At 40.7% G+C, this 22,037-nt stretch overlaps 1 protein-coding gene across 3 annotated transcripts in view; it reads left to right on the top strand.

Moving 5' to 3' along the window:
• The first annotated feature begins 3,028 nt into the window (after positions 1-3,028).
• The window catches only part of LOC126251831 (F-box/LRR-repeat protein 2-like), a 68,229-nt gene continuing 49,220 nt past the window's right edge, over positions 3,029-22,037 (top strand). For 2 of the 3 annotated variants that reach the window (XR_007545794.1, XM_049952496.1), the window contains exon 1: positions 3,029-3,190. The gene's annotated coding sequence lies outside the window, so the exon portion shown is untranslated. Of the gene's footprint in view, positions 3,191-5,830; positions 6,022-22,037 lie in introns of all 3 variants that reach the window. The other variant, XM_049952502.1, reaches the window with a different exon arrangement.

Raw genomic sequence — 22,037 nt, 5'->3', positions numbered from 1 at the left:
GTTTCTTGATTTCCTAAAGGCCGTTGAGTCCATTGACGGGAACTATAGACAAAATAATACAATGGGTACATGCTGGTTAATGCTTCTTTCAAGTCCCTAGGGTATTTCGCCTCAATGGGTCATAAGAAAAAGTAAAACGTATTACACATAAAGTATGACAGATTTCTTTTAGGAACCTTTGTCGTAACAGCACTGTGGTCAAGTGGTCTAATGCACTGACGAAAACTTCGTCGATTCAGGTTTAATTACCGTTGTTTCCATTTTATTTTATTCCTCATAATGCTCAACTATTAATTATAAAATTTATTTGTAATTAAACAGTTCAATTTATATACATAAAGTTTGTGTATTCAATTTAGTTACTATTACTACACTTGTAAGTAAGAAGGCTATAGGACACCACATTGGTAAAAGTTTGCACATTCCACCACTGGGGTTAAGTATAGGTAGCTGTAAGCCTCTGGAAAGAAAACCAACAATGAAAGGGTTTGTTCCTGACTTGTTATAAATATTGCTGTTTCCTTTCGGTTTCGGTTTAAAGTTTATGACGATATAAAATACATATTTCCACAACTTACTATTTTGAGACCAATAATAAAATAACAAAAGAAACCATCCAATCTTTTTCAGAGATACCTAATGCTCAATGTGCACGTTGCAAGCTATCTACTCATTCCCTTTATTCACATAACTCATTCACGTTACATTCTAGGACTTTTTATGTTAGGCGAATGTGTTGTAGATATTGTACATAAAGTATACATTAATGTTCACAATGTCTTCAGCTGAAAATGGTCAAAATCATTGGATAGAGAATAAACAACACTAGCAATAATACAGCAATAATACTAAGCAAAAGTGTATTTTAACTATCAGCTAGCAGGACATTTAATATCAATTCACACTGACTGTGAAGCCACATCACGTTGTGCTCTGTCACGTGACATTGGTGCGGGGGGAGACGAGTCGTCATCTGTTAACATCGGAAGTTAACCTGTTTTCCTCTTTCCTCTCGCTCACTCCTGTCATAGTAATCTAGTGTCTTCTCAGTGTTGGTTTTATTATATTGCTTTGTTTTCGTGAAAAACTGCAAATATTCCATGACGACTTTGTTATTTTTTTTATTGAGTGTTCTTTCATGAGTGAGGCCAAATGTCTAAAAGTGAAAGGTACTTCAGGTTTTACAATAACAAAATAGAGCTGATGCCTACTCTGTGCATAAATAAGAACATTAATTGATGAAGCAATTTTTATTAGCTAACCTCTTGGTAAGTAAAAACGTCAGCTCTGTTGAAGGAGAAAAACAGCTGTTTAGAACGTTATTTTCTTCATGTTTTCTTCTTCTTATCCATTGATAAGGTCAATGGGCTCTGTGCATTCCCTTACAAATATTATTTGGTGTGTTTTCATATACAGGGTGGTCCATTGATCGGGACTGGGCCAAATATCTCACGAAATAAGCGTCAAACGAAAAAATTACAAAGAACGAAACTTATCTAGATTGAAGGGGGAAACCAGATGGCGCTATGATTGGCCCACTAGATGGCGCTGCCATAGGTCAAACGGATATCAAATAGGAACCCCCATTTTTTATTAAATATTCGTGTAGTAAGTAAAGAAATATGAATGTTTTAGTTGGTCCACGTTTTTTGCTTTGTGATAGATGGCGCTGTAATAGTCACAAACATATGGCTCACAATTTTAGACTAACAGTAGGTAACAGGTCGGTTTTGTAAATTAAAATACAGAACGGAGGGACGTTTGAACATAGAACGCGTGCAAAAAATCTGTCATCGTCCCATAATTTCTCTTGTGCCCAGTGACAGAACTGCACACGACGTTCGAAGTCATTGCCATGCAACTCCTGGTGCATAGAAATATGGTACAGAATGCAATCGATGTTGATGTACTAGCATTCTCAACACCGACGTTTTTGAGACACCCGATTCTCGCGCAGTTTGTCTGCTACTGATATGCAGATTAGGCGCGACAGCATCTAAAACACCTACTTGGGCAACGTTATTTGTTGCAGGCCGTGGTTGACGTTTCACATGTGGCTGAACACTTCCTGTTTCTTTAAATAAGGTAACAGCCAGACACTTAGATGTTGTCATCCCGGATACCGAACATCATACATTTTGATCACAATAGCTGTACATCACCACGATATCGACCTTTTCTGCAATTGGTAAACTGTCCATTTTAACACAGGTAATTATCACGAAGCAAATACCGTCCTCACTGGCGAAATGTTACGTGATACCACGTACTTACATGTTTGTGACTATTACAGCGCCAACTATCACAAAGCGAAAACAATGGTCCAACTAAAACATTCATATTTCTTTACGTACTACACGAATATGTAATAAGAAATGGGGGTTCCTACTTAAAATAAAAACGCAGTTGATATCCGTTTGACCTATTGCAGCGCCATCTAGTGGGCCAACCATAGCGCCATCTGATTTCCCCCTTCAAGCTAGACGAGTTTCGTTCTTTGTAGTCTTTTCGTTTGATGCTTATTTCGTGAGATATTTGGCTCGGTCACTATCAATGGACCACCCTGTATATATTTTCGTCAGCAAATATACGTCGGTGTTTTGAAATGTTGTTTTAGTTCTCAACAATTTACCATACAAAACTGATCAAGAATATCCGTTACGAGGCTTACTTTGGCTGTTGATAAACTTTAACATTGCTAGTTCCTCAATTCCGATATCGTACTATGCCCCGGCCTTTCGTAGCACGAATGGTATCGCATAATTTCACTTCGCCGCTCGATACTGGGCCAAGCGATTTGGCATGACGTGACGAGATGTCCAGTGTAAAATCACCCGACTTTCACGTACCGTGATTGTCCGTTGACATGTAGTCATGTACTATAAAGCGATCTGTTTTTAGTCTTCATAGGATCCTGTGAGATCGAAATTCTACGACATTCCTACATTATCGACATCAACCAAAACGAACTTTTCCAAAGAGTGTTGGACGCTCTCAGATGTTAGAAGTAATGTATCTGTAGATTTTACTCAGTGGGAGCAAAAATGAAAATATTGGAAATTTGAAAGTACTGCGCAGCTCGTATGGTTGGGGTGTCGGTGATGATGTGGTTATCGAAGTATAATAAAAGCTTTGCCGTTATCACCATTTAGAGAAAATTAGTTTTGTATTGTTTTAATTATTGAAATCTGTAAGTAAAAAGGTGGATGTAGTGTGTGCATGCAGAACTAATTTCCATGAACACGAAGTAACAAGAGAAAGAAAAAGCAAATAAAAGGAGACGACTGCAGGGCTTACAGATAGCTGCCGACAGTTAATGTTTAAACACAGTGACTGCAAACCAGGAGACTTTTGTAAGGCTGTATGGAAGAGAGCTGCGTGGGTTCAGATCGCGCAAGATTTCGTTGCTGTTAATCCAAATTGTTCTTTTCTTATCATTTTGTCATAAACGTACAGAATACAATTCATTCTTTGTCGTTATATTTTCGGCCCCATTTCAGATTACAGAACTATCGCAGTAAATAAGGTTGATACTATAAACTGAAATTGTACATTAAAGCAGTACTAATGATTCCAGATGTGTCCGGGCATCCCAGTAATTGAGTAACAAAACATAATATGTAATAATGCATCATAAATTAAAAAACGTGTATTGTAAAATAGAGGATTCCAGCATATTATAAAGCCTCCAGATGTGTCAAAACAAACAAAAATCCGTACTCCTATGCTTTCTGCAGATCATATGAGCAACATGGAAAAAATAGCCACACAAAAACAAAATATTATTTATGGAATGAGAACTAAATGGCCAATATGTTGTGTAAGACAACTGCAAAATTCAAATAAAATAGAAAACGAACTAAATATGTGTAATTTGCACACTGTGTTTAAAATAACCATCATATGTCAGTTGGTAATGTATACCAAAATAGCAATAAACTTTGCTGGGAAAAATAAACAAACATGCCATACTTCGATTGATTATATCAACTAGGCACTGCACAGGAAAATGAGTTCCGGCAGCATAAAAGTCATACATTTTTTACCCTGCCATTTCCTTAATTTGCCAACAGTCCGCTTACATACACATAACAATAACATACCATGAAAAACTACAGTGCACAGCAGGAAGGGTTTAATTACTCTTATGCTATCTGTATAAAGCATGTCTTATTCATTTCAACCACCTCAACAGAACTAATAGTTTGAGTAGACATGTTCCTATGAAACTAATACTAATCAGTTGTGGCTCTAACACTTTTTCATAACAAATAACCAAATCTTACGCGCTGCATATTCATTCCTACATTATGCGATTAAAGCATCTGTCAAACTATATCAACGTTCAGGAGCAAAACATAATTGTAATTGATGAGCTTTCTCCTCAAAGTGAAACCTCTATAGGAAAGTAGGAATTATAATTGATGAGCTTTCTCCACAAAGTGGAATCTCTTCATGTAAGAAAGTAGTACTCATTGGGTTGAATCGGTATGCTTTTTGAAAATAAAAAGCAGAATATTAGACATTTAATGACTCGTGTACTTTCATTGTGAGAAGAGTTTACATACAGTTGTCAACTGAATATCCTAAAGGTAATATTTACATACTCGAAGTGGTTAAGGCACTGGACTCAGATGCAGGAGGATTGAATTTCAACTCCTTGTCTGGCTATTCTTATTTACATTTTCCACGGAGTCTATACATCAATTGAGGGGAATTCCACTTCAGTTTGCAGAATGATTGTCATACATTTGTGAGAAAAGAGACAAACACCCAATGAAATCACAGAAGTTGTGAAAAGAGGTCAATTTTCTCATCATGCGGCCCTGATATGAGAAGAAATCATGTTGGATATGCAACAGATATATACTTTTAATAATCAGGGATGGGATACTGGAAGTACATGACATGTATGTATTCATCCATGGACATTCTAACAATGAGACAGAATTTGAATACTTTAGGAAGCATTTAGTTGCTGATAGGCTCACACAAAAAGGAAGAAAACTTGCTAGCTTTTGGATTTTGTACTTTGACAAGCTAGAGTACCATGAAATACGCAAACACACACTTATACCCCTGTATGGTGCCACCTAGACTGGCTGTGCCAATGCTCTTTTGTGGTAGATGGACTGGTTGCCATGGGAGCAGTGTTGGGTTGGATGGGTGTAGGAAGAGGAGGAGGAGGAGGGGTGGGGGGGGGGGCACTAAGATTCAGTAAATGTGACAGTCTGTAGATAAATAGTCAATGTATCTGATGGCTTTAATGCAGACCCAGGTTCAATACCCATCATATCCAAAGAGTTTTGCTTGGTGGTTGGACAGTACCAGAGTCCAAATGGTCTCATCAGGATAAATTCAGAAGGTACTTGAAGGACAACTTCAAAAGCATCTTAGACAGAGAATGAAGCCAAGTTGGCAGGTCAGTATCTCATGAGGATATTAGAGATGTAAAGGAACCTTCACTTTTGAAAAACCGCTCACTTTTGTGTACGAATAAATATGAAGTTAGGTGAGCCGATCTATTAAGTGACTACTTGCTTATGATGATACCTGATTTTTATGTGGCACAGGAAAAACTCTAAGTTCAACTTAACATCTATCATAGAAGACTGGAAGTACTAAATAACTGAATTAGACAAATGATGTGCTCATTCATGATTTTCATCTCACAAACCGTAAATAATAAATCAAATACATGAAATTGTCAATGTTCAGTGTATGATTTAAACAGAAATATCTTGAAAAATGGGCAATATGAACAACTGTGTCACTACAAAATTGGATGAAAGACAATGCATAATTGCAGAAGCAATCGTGGACTTTTCAGAAAGGTGAAAAGAAGGTCCAAATGTAAGCAGATGTCACACAACTGTTGGAGTTAAAAATCGCAATGTGGTGTGGTAGCATGAATCAAAGAGGATTCCATGACAAAAATGTGTGTGCTGATGCAGTCAGAAGTGAAACAAATGTGGCAGACATTTAAAACTGTACTGAGCTGTCACTCTATGAGATAAAGAGGTAAGTTCTGTAGTATTATGTGCAAATATTTTATAAACAATTCTGAAAAAGGGATGTTTGTGTATGAGCAGCCTGGATAATACACTAATGAAAGGATTACATTAATATTAGATAGTAAAAGGTACAGGAATCACATATGTGAAATTCTTATAACTGGTGCAAAATGATCTAGTTACATTAAAAATAGTTACTTATATGTAATTTCTTGAGTTTGATGTTCTGCACCCTCAACAAAATTCAAATTCATTAATAGGAGTATCATAGAACTCGCCTTCGGAATGTTACTTTACAGTAGGTACACTAAAGTGATGACAGTCATGGTATAGTGATATGCAGATGATGGTAGTATCGAGTACACAAGGTATAAAAGAGCAGTTCACTCAGGTGATTCATGTGAAAAATTTCCAACGTGGTTATGGCTGCATGACAGGAATTAACAGACTTTGAACATGGATTTGCAGTTAGAGCTAGACACATCCACAATCCACGGTGTCAAGTGTGTGTCGAGAATACTGAATTTCAGGCATTACCTCTCACCACGAACAACATAGTGGCTCATGGCCTTCAGTTAATGACTGAGAGCAGCAGTGTTTGCATAGAATTGTCAGTGTCAACAGACCTGCAACACTGCACAAAATAACTATAGAAATTAATGTGAGACTCACAATGAACATATCTGTTTAGGACAGTGTGGTGAAATTTAACATTAATGGGCTATGGCAGCAGATGACTGACGCGAGAGCCTTTGCTAACAGCACATCACCTGCAGCTACTCTCTTGGGGCTCGGGACCATATTGGTTGGGCCCTAGACGTTTGGAACACTATGGCATGGTCAGATGAGTCTGAGTCCTGATTTTAGCTAGGGGCACTTATGACCTCAGATGTTTTGTACCATAGAGCAACAACAACCACCACCAATTTCAGTAGGTAAGAGCTGATTGTAGGGTTTGAGTGTGGTGCAGGCCTGTCAAAGCCATGGACCAAAGTTGTTGGTTGGTTTATGAGCATTGAAGGGACCAGAATACAAAGGCCATCGGTCCCTTGATCCAAGTTGTCAACAAGGCAACGTGCAAGCTGGTGGTGACTCCATAGTGGTGTGGGCTGTGTTTACATACAATGTTCTGGGTTGTCTCAACTGATCTCTGACTGGAAATGGTTATGTTCAGCTACTTGGAGACCATTTGCAGCCATTCATGGACTTCATGTTGCCAGACAATGATGGAGTTTTTATGGATGACGGTGTGCCATGTCACTAAGCCACAACTGTTTGTGTTTTGTTTGAAGAATATTCTGGACAATTCAAGCGAATGGTTTGCCCACCCAGGGTGCCCAACATGAACCTCAAACATTTATGGGACATAATCAAGAAGTCAGTTTGTGCACAAATTTCTGCACTGGCAACACTTTTGCAATTATGTATGGCTATAGAGGCAGCATGGATCAGTATTTCTGCAAGGGACTTCCAACAAATTGTTGAGGCCTTACCATGTTGAGTTGCTGTACTGTGGCAGGCAAAAGGAGGTCCGACCCGAAATTAAGAGTTATCACGTGACTTTTGTCACCTCAGTGTATACTTGCTTGTTGAAACTCTGGGAGCATCAGACATGAGCACAGAGAACAGCATTAAAAATTGCAACTAAAGAAATAGCTCAGATATCAATCTTTCTATAAGAAAAATCCTTTATTCAGAAGAAAGTAACAAGAGGAGATATGTATGAACATAAAACTGCTGTGAAATTTGATGCATGCTCTCACCAACTTCCAATAAACTGCAGGAAATTGAATATCAGTGTAAGACATGGTATAATATAAGCTTTCTATGTGATAAATTATTTTTCTGTCCTACAGTGTAACAAAATGAACTTGAAGTGGTAAAGAGCAAGTGGTGCGTGTGATAATAGCTGATAATGGAGCAAGCTTGTTGTTACAAAACATCAGATGGTAACAACATAATCAGTGGTAGGCACAACTATTGTGGGGGAGGGATGCATCTATAGAGAATGCTTCAAAATGGAATTTTCTACAGTTTTCACATGATACAAAAACTGTCAGTAGCTCATTTCTGTAACATGCATACTCACTCGTTCTTGCAGATACTGGAATGTTAAACTTCATTGAAGTTTACACTTCTTGCTGTGCAATAGTGTACCCTGATCTTATTGAAGTTACACTTTTTGCTGTGCACTTCTTCTCTTCTATTAAAAAGGAATGGCAGTTCTAACAAGTTCACAGTTTACTTGTAGAGGAGATTAGTACTGTTCAAGCATACAGATATCAAAAGAATAAGACAAATTTCACTTGTATTTTTAAATGACTCTTTGATCCATTAATATAAAACATATTTCAAAATACCTTGAAAATTCAGTAGTTAATATTAATTCTTTAATGTTTCACTAAGTCGATTCTCAAATATTTTTCTCTCTTTTACTCATTTTACAATTTTGTAGTGTGTTTGCTTGTTAATAAAAATTCTTTAACCATCTCAAAAATGAATTCTGTGGTGCTCTAATAACTACCAGCAAAACTGTTATATTCAATTACAAATCATTTCATAAAAATTTGGAGGGGAAGTAATATATTAAATATGGATAAGAAATATACTGTTAAAATAAAAGAATTATCAGAGAAAAAATTGGTGCATAACTTATACAATTTAAATAATAAAATGGACACGACACCCACTCAACACATAAGGGAAACTTATTTTCTAGCACTGTGACCCGACAGGAGTGAGGAGTTGTTTTGGACAGTTGCTGAGATGCTATGATTCACTATCAGACACAATGTGATATCAGCCATGTTGTACTGCAGATACGCTGCAACCACAACATTGCTTTATATATATGCTTCATCTCCATTTAGTTGCCCCTCATGTGAATGTCCACCCCCAGACTGCGTCCAGAGAGTAAGTTTGATCATTTGCAATTACTTTCAGTGGCTACTTTATAGTCTGTGCTATTTGGACACCATTTTCTTTCAACTGCACAAATGTGAACTCTCAAAGTCCTTACGGCTTCCATCTTTGAAACTCCCTGTTGTGCACATACCTCTACCACTCTTCCACACTCTACCACCACGTGAATTAGCTTCTTACTCATCTCTACTTCATTCAGCTGCTTAAAGAGTGGAAACTCCAGGTAGGAATATCAACAACATAGGAAAAGACAGATTGCTACTTAACGTAAAGGAGACGTCAAATTGCAGGTAGGTGCAGATAAGACACTTACATAAAGCTTTCAGCAACAGTCTTCATCAGTAAAAGAGAGAGACACACACAAGCAATCACACCTCACACACACGACTGCCAACTCCAATATCTCAGGCTGGAATGCAACTATCACATGGGATACAAGTAGCAATCTGGAGGTGGCGGGGAAGGGGAAGGGAAAGTAGTGTATGGGTGTGGAGAGAGAACAACACAGACTGGTGGAGTGTGCAGGGACTAGAATGCCAACAGATAGTGTCAGGAGGTTGTGGGGTAGGCAGGTGAGTGAAAAATGAGCAGAAAATGGAGAGGATCGGGGAAAGACAGGCGGATGCATCAGCAGAGGGCTGCAAGTAAACAGGGTGGGAGGTGAGAATGGGGAGGTAATGATAGGATGGAGGGGGTGAAAACTGTTGGGTGGAGGGTGTGGGAAAATGTTACCGAAGATTGAGGCTGGTATAATTACGGGAGTGGAGAATGTGTTGTAAGGATAATTCCCATCTGCACAGTCCAGAAAAGCTGGTGGTGGAGGGAAGGATCCAGATGGCCTGGACAGAGAGCAGCCATTGAAATCAAGTGTGCTGTGGTCAGCTACATGTTGTGCCACAGTGTGGCCTACTTTGCCCTTGTCCACAGTTTTACGGTGGCCATTCATCCTGATGGACAGCTGCTTGGTAGTCGTATCAACATGAAAAAAACTGTGGAATGATTGCACCACATCTAGTAAATGGCATGGCTGCTTTTGCAGATGACCCGACTTCCGGTGAGGTAGGATAAACCTGTAACAGGACTGGAATAGGAAGTGCTAGGTGGGGAGACCGCGCACTTTTTGCACCTGTATCTTCAACAGGGATATGATCCTTGTGGCAAGGGGTTGAGATTGTAGTGGCATAGGGATGAACTAGGATGTTGTGAAGGTTGGGTGGGCGATGAGACACCACTTAAGGAAGGGTGGGAAGCATCTTGAGTAGGTTGTCCCTCATTTCAGGGCATGATGACAGGTAATCGAAGCCATGCCAAAGGATGTGATACAGTTGTTCTAGTGTAGGATGGTAGTGAGTGATGAAGGAGGCACTCCTTTGTAGCTGGTTCTTGTGGGTGGTGGGAAGATTTGGGGGTGTGAGGGGAAATGGAATGGGAGATCTGTTTGCGGACTAGGTCTAGGGGATAGTGCCCATCTGTGAAGGCCTTGGTGAGACACACAGCATACTGAGCAAGGGAGTCTTTGTCACTGCAGATACACTGTTCCTGGGTGGCCAGGCTGTATGGGAGGGGTTTTTTGGTGTGAAAGGGATGATAGCTGTCAAAATGCAAGTACTGTTGGTCAGGGAGGGTTTAATGTTAACAGAGGTGTGTATGGAGCCATCAGAATCAGGTGGTCAACATCAAGGAAGCTGTGTTGAGGAGGACCACCTGAAGCAGATGGGAGAGGAGATGTTGAGGTTCTAAAGGAACAAAGATAGGGTTTCCTGGCTCTGAGATCATGAAGATATCATCAATGAACCTGAACCAGACTAGGGGTTTTATGTTTTGAGAGGTTAGGAAGGTCTCCTCTAGATGGCCCGTAAAAAGGTTGGCATAGGAGGGTGCCATGCGGGTGCCCATGGCTGAGCCACAGATTTTCTTATATACCTTCTCTTCAAATGAGAAGTAGTTATGGCTTAGGATAAAGTTATTACGATATATGAGGCAGTGAGTTTGGAGTCTGAAGGATGTAGGGAAAGGTAGTTTTCAATAGCAGTAAGACCATAGGTATGAGAGATGTTGGTATATATGGAGGTACATTGACAATTGGACATCCAGGAGGTAAAGGGGTGGGGATAGTGGAGAACTGGTAAGGAAGTAGTTGGTGTACTTGATGTGGGAGGCTATATTACCGGCAATTGGTTGGAGGTGTTGATCAATGAGGGCCAAAATTCTTTCTGTGGGGGCATAATAACCAGCAACAATTGGATATACAGGGTTGTTGGGTTTGTGGATTTGGGGGAGCAAGTAGGAGGTGGGTGTATGGCGGTGGTCATAGGTTGAGGATGGAAATAGATTCAGCAGAGATGTTCTGGGAGGGCCTATGGCTTTAAGCAGGGATTGGAGTTTGTGTTGGACTTCTGGGGTGGGATCACTCTGGCAGAGTTCATGCGCGGAGGAGTCAGATAATTGGCAGAGGCCTTCTGCCAAGCAGTCACTGCGATTCATAACAGCAGTGGTCGAATCTTTGTCTGCAGATAGAATGGTTAGGTCAGGATTTGTTTTGAGGTTGTGTATGGCTGTTCCTTCTATTGAAAGGTTGGTTTGAGAGGAAAGGACCTAGGGAATCATGGTGAGGCTAGGTTGGAGGTAAGGAATTCCTGGAAGGTGACCAGCAGGTGGTTAGGTGGTTGGATGGTGGTATGAAATGGAAGAGAAATGGTTCATTGTCGAAATTAGGGTGGTTGTGGTTGGAGGGATTGGTGGCAAAGAACTGCTTCCATTGCATGGATCAGGGGAAGGAGAGTAGGTCTTTGACAAGTCCAGCATGGTTAAATTTGGGTTTAGGGCTAAAGGTGAGGCCTTTGGATAGGACTGAAACTTGTATGGAGCTGTGGGTTTATGGTGGAGAGATTAACAACAGTGTTACAGGAATGTTTTGACTCTGGATTTGGTGGAGAGCTGGTAGGGAGTTTTGGGTGATGTGGCAAGTTGAAAAGGTAGCACCAGGTTTGTGAGGGCCAGGAACTGGCGGAATCTGAAAAGGTGTAGGTCACCATGAAAGGAGGGGTGGGATCCAGAGAAAGGAATCTTCACTGTTAGGCTGTTTGGGGGGATTATATGGTTTTGGCAACATTTGAGAAACGATGTGGGACAATATCATTCTGCCCTGAAATAAGGACCATCCTACCTGAGATACTTCTACCCATTCTAAACTTATGTTCTGTCACCCATCCAACATCCACAGAATCATAGTCCATCCCATTGCCACTTCCAATCCCAACCCCTTACCATAAGGGTCATATTCCTGTTGAAGACCCTGGTGTAAAACCTGCCCAACCCACCCATCCAGCACTACCTATTCTAGTCCTGCCACAGGTTTATCTTACCCCATCATGGACTGAGCCACTTCTGAAAGTAGCCATGTCATTTACCAGCTCTGCTGCAATCACTGCATAGCTTTTTACATTGGTACGACTACCAAGCACCTGTCCACTAGAACGGCCACTGCCAAACTGTGGCCAAGAGCAAAGTAGACCACATTGTGGCACAACATGCAGCTGAACACAAAACACTTAATTTCAAAGGCTGCTTCACTGTCTGAGACATCTGGATTCTACCCTCCACCACCAGCTTTCCTGAACTGCACAGATGGGAGTTATCCTTAAAACACATTCTCCACTCTTGTAATTATCCCAGCCTCAACCTTTGGTAACATGTTTCCACACCTGCCACCCAACAGCTTCAACCCCCTCTGTCTTATCATTTCATTTTCATCTCCCACCCTGTTTATTTGCAGCCCTCTGCCAGTGCATCCACCCATCTTTCCCCACTGGTCTCCTTTTTTGCTCCTTTTCTCCCACACCTCCCTGCCCCACAATCTCCTGATGCTGTGTCTGTTGGCATTCTAGTCCCTGCACACTCTACCAACAGCATTTGTCTCTCTCTCTCTCTCTCTCCCCACCCATACACTACTATCCCTTTCCCCTTTCTGCCCCCTCCAGATTCTTGTTTGCATTCTATGTGATAGTTGCATTCTGGCAAGAGATGCGGGAGTTGACAGTCATGTGTGCGTGAGGTGTGCTTGCTTGTGTGTGTGAATGCTGTGGGGCTCTCTTTTACTGGTGAAGGCTGTGGCCGAAAGCTGTATGTAAGTGTCTTTTAACTGCACCTGTCTGCAACTTGATGTGTCTTCTTTACATTAAGTAGCAACCTATCTTTTTCTACATTCTCATTCTGGTATTTAACTGTAATTCAGTTTATATAAAAAAAATTGACTCACCCAGAAGTAGACAAGGAAAAAAATGAAATTTCATGGGTTGAGAGAGTGTATAATATTATTTCATTCATTACAAATTCATGTCATGTATACAAAGCACTTTGTAATATGAACACACTTATTAGTAAGATGTTACAGCCCTCTTGGCCTGGGTGCTTGCACTGATTCAGTTGAGAAGGTTGTCACAAAGACATTGTATATTTTTCTGAGGCAAGCTTGGCCACAACTGTTTTAACTGATCCTTGTTATACTGGCCCTGGAGCAGAGCTAACGTCCAAGCTGGTCCCAAGCAAGTTCTATCAGGGACAGATCTGGGATTCCTCCTGGTTGTGGTGGTACCTCAAGATAACATGAACCGTTTATAGCTACATACATGTGCCACAACTAGATGAACACTGTCCTGTCTTTTTTAAAAAAAAAAAAAAAAAAGAACTGGCACAATGTCTGTGACATACCAAAGTGCCATCAGAGTTCCCTCATTCACTACCAGCCATGACCTGAACACATAATGGCTCTCCACACAATGATGCAGGAGTAACACCACTCCAACTCTCCAAAGCATTGGAAGACTGGGGCCTCTCCCCAGGTTGCTGCCGTTATGACTGGTGATGGTCACCTGGGGTCATGCAGAACTATGATTCATTGCTGAACACAATGCAATGCCATTAATTCCCTAGTCTGGTTGCTGCTAGTCTATGACCAATTGTGTGGAATGATACAGACCAATGCATAAAGTCCTCTACTTGTTCTTGGATGGCAGCCATAGGTGCAAAGTGTTCACAATGTGCTTGGTGCACAATACAGCATCATCCCTTGTGCTGGTTAAATATGGGTGACCAAGGTCTTGACAAAGAGTATTACATTCCAATGCAGTCCAACATCAGGCCACTCTCAGATCAAAATGGCCCACAAATCTGAATACGGCACAATTCGACCATTTGACCATGTGAAGACCAACACTGAGACCCTTTTCAAAATCTGTTGCTTGTTAATAATGCTGTCTTGCATGTGTATGCATCATCTTGATGTCTTTCATAATGATAACTCAATGTTAGATGCTTTCATGCTCCTTATGTACCCTACCACTCCTTATGTACCCTACCACATCTGAACACCGCTAATTCATTCTGGTGACCATTCTACATGTCACGGAGAACTGCATCATTTATGCATGTGTTGATGGTGTGTACCTGTACAATGTTACATTGACATCTGACCATGTCTTCTGTGCACTTCACATCTTTTTCACATAGTGTGTATGTCTCTCACTCACTCTGTTTTCTCCGTGGTTTCTCTCTGCTCAGTTTTGCCTACCCCCACTACTTCTAGATTTCTTGCTCCCTTCTCACTATGTACAGCAAACGTGCAGTTACCCCTGCCTGCACCAGATTGAGTATTATCTGATGCAATATGCCTGTACCCACTCCTTTACACTCCTCTCCCCTCACCGTTCCTTACCTTTCCTATTTGTGAAGGAAGCTGCATTATACACTGGCTCTGCTGCAGCTTCTGCTTAGCTGTTTATGTACAGGGCATCCCAGGAGGAATGGTCAATATTCAAGGGTATAACAGGAACATTCACTTGAAGCAAAAAGCTTCATATGGACATATACACTGTCTCAAATGGTTTCTGAGACAGAACACATATAATGTCACTTTTGCACATTTTTCTTGAATAACTGAAAAACTGCAGTCACTAATGAAAACATGTCATGGTACAAGTAATAGGATATTGAAAATCTCACATTATGTGCATGCGCTGGTATTCATTGCTGGAGAGTACTTAACTGGGGTACCAATTCCATGAATGTGCTCTGTCAGTTGTACATTCATAACTACTTTTACCTTTAAATCTTCTCCTTCTGCACTCCTGTCACTCCTTGATGTTGTGGTCCTGCCACGCAGTGCCACTCATAGTTATATCAAACTTCTTCACCATCTTCAAAAAATTGCTGTGATAATGGAAGATTATATTTGCTACCCACTAGCTATGAAATCATGTAACTACTCCTTTTCAGGATCCTTCTGGATTTAAGAATCTCCATAACATTTTCGTCATATCAATTAAAATTCACATTTAAGCTCATGATAACCAAATTAATTGAGAAACATATTGTTTGTATCCCGTAGTCAAGCAGTAAGTAAGTAATTAAGCAATTCCATACAATCTTCTTTTGTTTCCTCTTTGGAACAACAGCCATTGTCATCCCAATCTCTTTTTCTTTGGTGTCCGTGGCACCTGCTAGTTGCGACGTCAAAGTTTAAATGAGTCCTTCCCACCACTCAAACACTTGCCCTCTGTCACGCCTTGTGACTGTACTGTGCTTACATTTGCATTTTGTACTGCTCAAAAATAAAAAAATGCATGCACAGTATGCGATCTGTCCTCTACCACTACTCCTACAAATATGGTTTCTACATGACCATCTTTCACAGTAGAAAGAAAGTAGGACATGTTGCTACCTTGAGTAGCAACATGTACCACCACAAGCTTAGGTAGTTTATGTAGGCCAGTTTGAAGTAGTTTCCTGGTTTGATGGACCACAAGTGTGCTGTACCAAATTGTTTGTCTCGATTTCCTCTACACTACTGTGGTACATTGTAAACAATGGTAGCCTACTGAATAATATGAAAAAATATCAATGTATATGAAAAGTGTTCTATCTCATAAACCATTTGGAACAGGGCATATGTCCATATGAACTTTTTTGCTTCAAATGAACTTTGCTGTCATATACCTTGGACACACTGTATAAATTACTAACAGCCACCAGTCCCCAGATATATGAGCATTGCTGAACTGTGGACAGGGACAAGATTAACCAGTCAGTGGCAGAACCTTGACACTGGGTGCAGCAGGATCTATTTCAATAAGTGCTTCACAGTCTGTACAATTGGGATCTATCCTTGCTCTCAAATACCATCTCTTCTCAATTGCAATATGGCAACAGAGGCTCAAACTACTACTTCAACCACTTAGCATCAGTTTGTGTTAGTCCCTATCCTTCACCAACCCCTGTGCCCTCACTCCAAACTCTTCACCTCCTCTCTCCTTTCTGCCAGCTTCCTATCTCATCCTACTTCACCCTGCAGCTCTCCACTTCCTTTCTAAGTAAATGAATCTTCATCAACTCTCTGTTCTACCAGTGGTGTACCTAAACCTCTACTATACCCTCCTCAAACAATCCCTCCTCTTACTATGTAGCTCAGAAATATGAAGGAAGGTGCTGCAATAGTTAAGGCACTGGACTCACATTACAGAGAAGCTGGGTTCAATTCCTCATCTGGTCATACAGATTTAGAGTTTTCCTTCTTTCCCTGGCTTGATCAAAGCAACTGTAAGGATAGACCCTTTGGAAATAACGTGTCTAACTTCCAGTTCCCATATTTGTCTAATTCTAGTTTGTGCTCTGCCTCTGATGACTCCCTGAAGATGAGACATTTAACTCTGATCTTCGTTACATGTTCAACTTATCTGTTTCACCTAATACAACCCTTTACCACAGTTGAGCTATAGTACAGGGACAATGTAGCTGAATTACCATTGTAGTTCCTGTTTATGTGCCTATTTACTAAATGAGGAATGTTATCAAATCTCTGTGCACCCCCCAGCCCCATGATTTTTCAGTATCATGTTAAATAATCCTTAAGTTCAAACAACCTCATTGTATTTGATTTGGTTACGTTGAAGGTACTGTGCAGTTCACACTGTACACCCATTTTCTACCTAGCATGTTTAACTACGAAGATTAAATGTGATCTGCTTATCAGCTACTACAGTTACTCTTGTAACTCATCTGCAGTTGTATTGTCTCTCTTTTTCAAGAACTGTGTACCATCATGGTCCCCCAATAGAGTCTATACATTTTTGGAGGTAAGAGGATATACTCTGCACATTATGACATAGCAAGAGGTACAAAACATTTACCGATGTTTCATCAATGTCTGACAAGGCAATCATTGAAGATTTTCAGAGGTACCACGTGCATATGGGAAACCACGGATGCTAGAGTAAAGGCACTTTTTTCTTATCTTTGGATCCAGTCTGTTATTGACATTAGGCTACATCATATAACTGCTTCTCACTTCTGACATACATATTTTATTAAACACTAACTACTTATCTTTGCTACAGATTTTACTCTAATACTGCAATACTGATTCATTTCAGTATATACTAAGTATGATAATGCTGGAACTTGTGTTGAACTTCTGGTACAGTTAGATGGAAACCCACCGGCATACATCTGGTAATGACTGCACACATCTTCAATAGACTTGTTTTAAAGACCATCTATAAAGTTAATGAATAAAAGCTTAGCACTTTTTGATTGCACGTTTCTAGAACTAGTTGTAGTGTTAACTTCACTCATTGTTTAAGTAGCCCTTGATGATTTTCTTCTTGGAAATATTCTTTGACAAGTCACCTCTTCCTGAACATTCTTTACTCTTAATTTGATGTGCCTGATCTGTCACACAAGGTGTTCTCATTAGCATTTAATGTATCCTCAATCTTGTGGTCCTTAGAAACACTTCTTCTGTGAATGATTGATGTTTGAATCTCAATATAGATTTTGAGTTGTGACTGTGAAATCTTTTTTCCACTGTATAGTGCATTATTTCAGCTCTTAATTTTGCTAACTCAAAAGGAAGGGGAATAATTGAAATTTTCTGTCTGTGTGATTCTCCATACTGAAGTCTTCCAGGAAGTAATTCTGTTTAAAGTTACAATGTATTTCATTGTTATTTACAATCTACACTCCTGGAAATTGAAATAAGAACACCGTGAATTCATTGTCCCAGGAAGGGGAAACTTTATTGACACATTCCTGGGGTCAGATACATCACATGATCACACTGACAGAACCACAGGCACATAGACACAGGCAACAGAGCATGCACAATGTCGGCACTTGTACAGTGTATATCCAACTTTCGCAGCAATGCAGGCTGCTATTCTCCCATGGAGACGATCATAGAGATGCTGGATGTAGTCCTGTGGAACGGCTTGCCATGCCATTTCCACCTGGCGCCTCAGTTGGACCAGCGTTCGTGCTGGACGTGCAGACCACGTGAGACGACGCTTCATCCAGTCCCAAACATGCTCAATGGGGGACAGATCCGGAGATCTTGCTGGCCAGGATAGTTGACTTACACCTTCTAGAGCACGTTGGGTGGCACGGGATACATGCGGACGTGCATTGTCCTGTTGGAACAGCAAGTTCCCTTGCCGGTCTAGTAATGGTAGAACGATGGGTTCGATGACGGTTTGGATGTACCATGCACTATTCAGTGTCCCCCCGACGATCACCAGTGGTGTACGGCCAGTGTAGGAGATCGCTCCCCACACCATGATGCCGGGTGTTGGCCCTGTGTGCCTCGGTCGTATGCAGTCCTGATTGTGGCGCTCACCTGCACGGCACCAAACACGCATACGACCATCATTGGCACCAAGGCGGAAGCGACTCTCATCGCTGAAGACGACACGTCTCCATTCGTCCCTCCATTCACGCCTGTCGCGACACCAGTGGAGGCGGGCTGCACGATGTTGGGGTGTGAGCGGAAGACGGCCTAACGGTGTGCGGGACTGTAGCCCAGCTTCATGGAGACGGTTGCGAATGGTCCTCGCCGATACCCCAGGAGCAACAGTGTCCCTAATTTGCTGGGAAGTGGCGGTGCGGTCCCCTACGGCACTGCGTAGGATCCTACGGTCTTGGCGTGCATCCGTGCGTCGCTGCGGTCCGGTCCCAGGTCGACGGGCACGTGCACCTTCCGCCGACCACTGGCGACAACATCGATGTACTGTGGAGCCTCACGCCCCACGTGTTGAGCAATTCGGCGGTACGTCCACCCGGCCTCCCGCATGCCCACTATACGCCCTCGCTCAAAGTCCGTCAACTGCACATACGGTTCACGTCCACGCTGTCGCGGCATGCTACCAGTGTTAAAGACTGCGATGGAGCTCCATATGCCATGGCAAACTGGCTGACACTGACGGCGGCGGTGCACAAATGCTGCGCAGCTAGCGCCATTCGACGGCCAACACCGCAGTTCCTGGTGTGTCCGCTATGCCGTGCGTGTGATCATTGCTTATACAGCCCTCTCTCAGTGTCCGGAGCAAGAATGGTGGGTCTGACACACCGGTGTCAATGTGTTCTTTTTTCCATTTCCAGGAGTGTATATCTGAATTCTGAAAGCCATCTTACAGTGTGTGGTTGAGGGTACTTCGCATACCACTGACAATTTTCTATCTTTCCTGTTATGAGTCATGAAGCATGCATGGGAAGAACAACTGCTAGTAAGCCCCTGTATAAGCTCAGATCTCTCTAATTTTACCTTCACAGTCTGTTTGAAGGGATATATGAGAGAGTAACAGGTTTGAAGACAAGACACGAACCATGCCAGGAAAGCCTACTTAGCAAGTTTCAAGAACCAGCATTAAGTGAGGAATCTAGGAACATAACCCCTTGCTTATGTATCACTCCCACAGGGACTGCAGAGACTAGATTCAACTTATCTTACACACAGAGCCATTTAAGCAACCATTATTCCTAAATACCTTTGTGAATGGAATGGGAAGAAAACTATTAGTGGTAGAATTGGAATCCCCCCTGCCATACATTTCTTAGTGGTTCATCAACACTCTGCTCTACCAGTGGTGTACCTAAACCTCTACTATATCCACCTCAAACATTCCCTCCTCTTCCAACGTAGCTCAGAAATATGAAGTAAGGTGCTGCAGTAGTTAAGGCACTGGACTCACATTACAGAGAAGCTGGGTTCAACTCCTCATCTGGTCATAAAGATTTAGAGTTTTCCTTGTTTCCGTGGCGTGATCAAAGCAACTGCTTACAAAATCCTAGTGATCCCCACAGAGAAAATTTTTTTAGTCTGGGAAGGTCATAATAAGTAAGCATAAAATGTGCTTAAAATTGTACAACAGATTGATGTCAATCCTACAGTGGTGTGCATATGTTTGATGAACTTTGTGGGAAACAAGAATGACTTGCACATTTTACCTATCGCTTGAAAAGCTTTTTTCGTCCAGTGGCCTATAGAGACTGCTCCTAGAAGAGTTGCAAGTACTTTTGGATATTCTATGTCAGGAGTGCCGACTTACAAAAAAATATTGGGAGGCCCATACTGGGCGTCTTGCCCCAGGAAATTTTCTAAATTTTAGATGAAAAATAGTGAGTTTTAAAGTTTTTTGAAGCATTTAAGAGTTATATGATCAACATTAGAACCCCAAAATCTGGACTCTCAATAAGTCGACACTCCGGGGAACTCGAAAAGCCTGATGCATGTTTTGACTTTGAAAGAAGATACCAAACATAAACACACACAGTATTTTATAAAAAGCTCATTCAATTTACAGTAATAATCATGCTTATAGACTATTACAGAGCAGTGAATATACAGCTCTGAAAAAACTGAAATTATTTAAATAAGTCCTAAACTATCATTAAAAGAATAAAACACAAAATATTGCTGTTGCACAGTAATTGCACTTTGATTAATAAGTGAAATAGCTAATTTAAGCTTACTTTGAATAAGGTTCAGGGTTCATTAAATAAAAACAATATCTCAGAGTTAACGCTTTAATAAAGTTAATACAGTACGCCTAATACTTTTAGTCAAAAAGTATGTAAATACCGGGTTTTAATTGGGTCTTGCACCCTAAAAATACTTCAGTATTTGAAAATAACTAATACAGTAGTATAGTAACATAGTAATACAGAACTAAAATAGTACTAATATTTTGAAACTTAAAATTCAACATTAAGTATGTATTTAATTATCTATTTTATAAAGATTTTCAATATTGCTGTAAATGCCATTATTAGGGCTTGAGTGTCTTTAGAAAGGTGCAAATGTCGACTGTCTGACTAGATTACTGAATATGAAGTCGTTGATGATTTGTCAGATGTCCAATTCATCCAAAACATCTCGGTGGGCATGAAGAACAGCCAAGTTGTTCAATTGCTTCTGTTCCATTGTTGATCAGAGATATGACTTCAGATGTCTAAGGGCGCTAAATGACCGTTCTGCTGCTGCTGGCATGATTGGAACTACTTAGAGAAGCTTAATGCACTTCACTACTTCAGATAACATTTCTCCAACTGCAGGCTCTTGTGTAATGTACTTTTGTACATCACAGATGTTTGTTAAGACCAGTTGCTTTTTATTAGCGATATCGGTTAACACATTCAAGTGTAAGCACAGTCTCTCAATGTCTATGTCATTTTTTAAAACTCAGTTGATTTTTCCAAATGTGTTTCATCTCTGTTTACTAAAAGCAAGCACTCTTTTTCAACTGCAGTGACCTGTGTGAGTCCAGTTGAAGCAAACCTCTCAGTAATGCAAGATTGCACCATTTCACAAACTTCAATGTAAATAGCTTTGTAGTATTCCTTTGGGGTTTTGAAAGTGTGCAGTGAGCTGGCTTCATTGTTTTCATACTTCTTTGGTGTACTTCGATTCCAAGGAAGTGAAGGATCATCAACTTGTGAAGATTTTTCTTTTAAACACTATTACCAAATGTGTTCAAAACTATCATGCTTTCCATTCAATATACAAATCAAGCCCTCATATTTTTTTCCAGATCAGCAACAATTAGATGAGGGCATTGAATTTTTTCATTGACATCCTCTACTGGGTTAATTGCATGGCAATAAAGACGTAAAAAGAAATAAGTCTTGTATTGTAACATTGACTAAAGGTAGCCTGCACATTTGTAACCTGCCTCTGTTTTGTTCTCTGCAGAAAATGTTTCAAAAAACTCTAGAAGTTCTTCAAAGCTTTCAATATTCTCAAGATACTAGAAGCTCGCATAGTCCATCGAGTCG

Source organism: Schistocerca nitens, chromosome 1 (genome assembly GCF_023898315.1).
Source record: "Schistocerca nitens isolate TAMUIC-IGC-003100 chromosome 1, iqSchNite1.1, whole genome shotgun sequence".
NCBI lineage: Eukaryota > Metazoa > Arthropoda > Insecta > Orthoptera > Acrididae > Schistocerca > Schistocerca nitens.
This window is presented reverse-complemented; position numbering and strand designations above follow the sequence as displayed.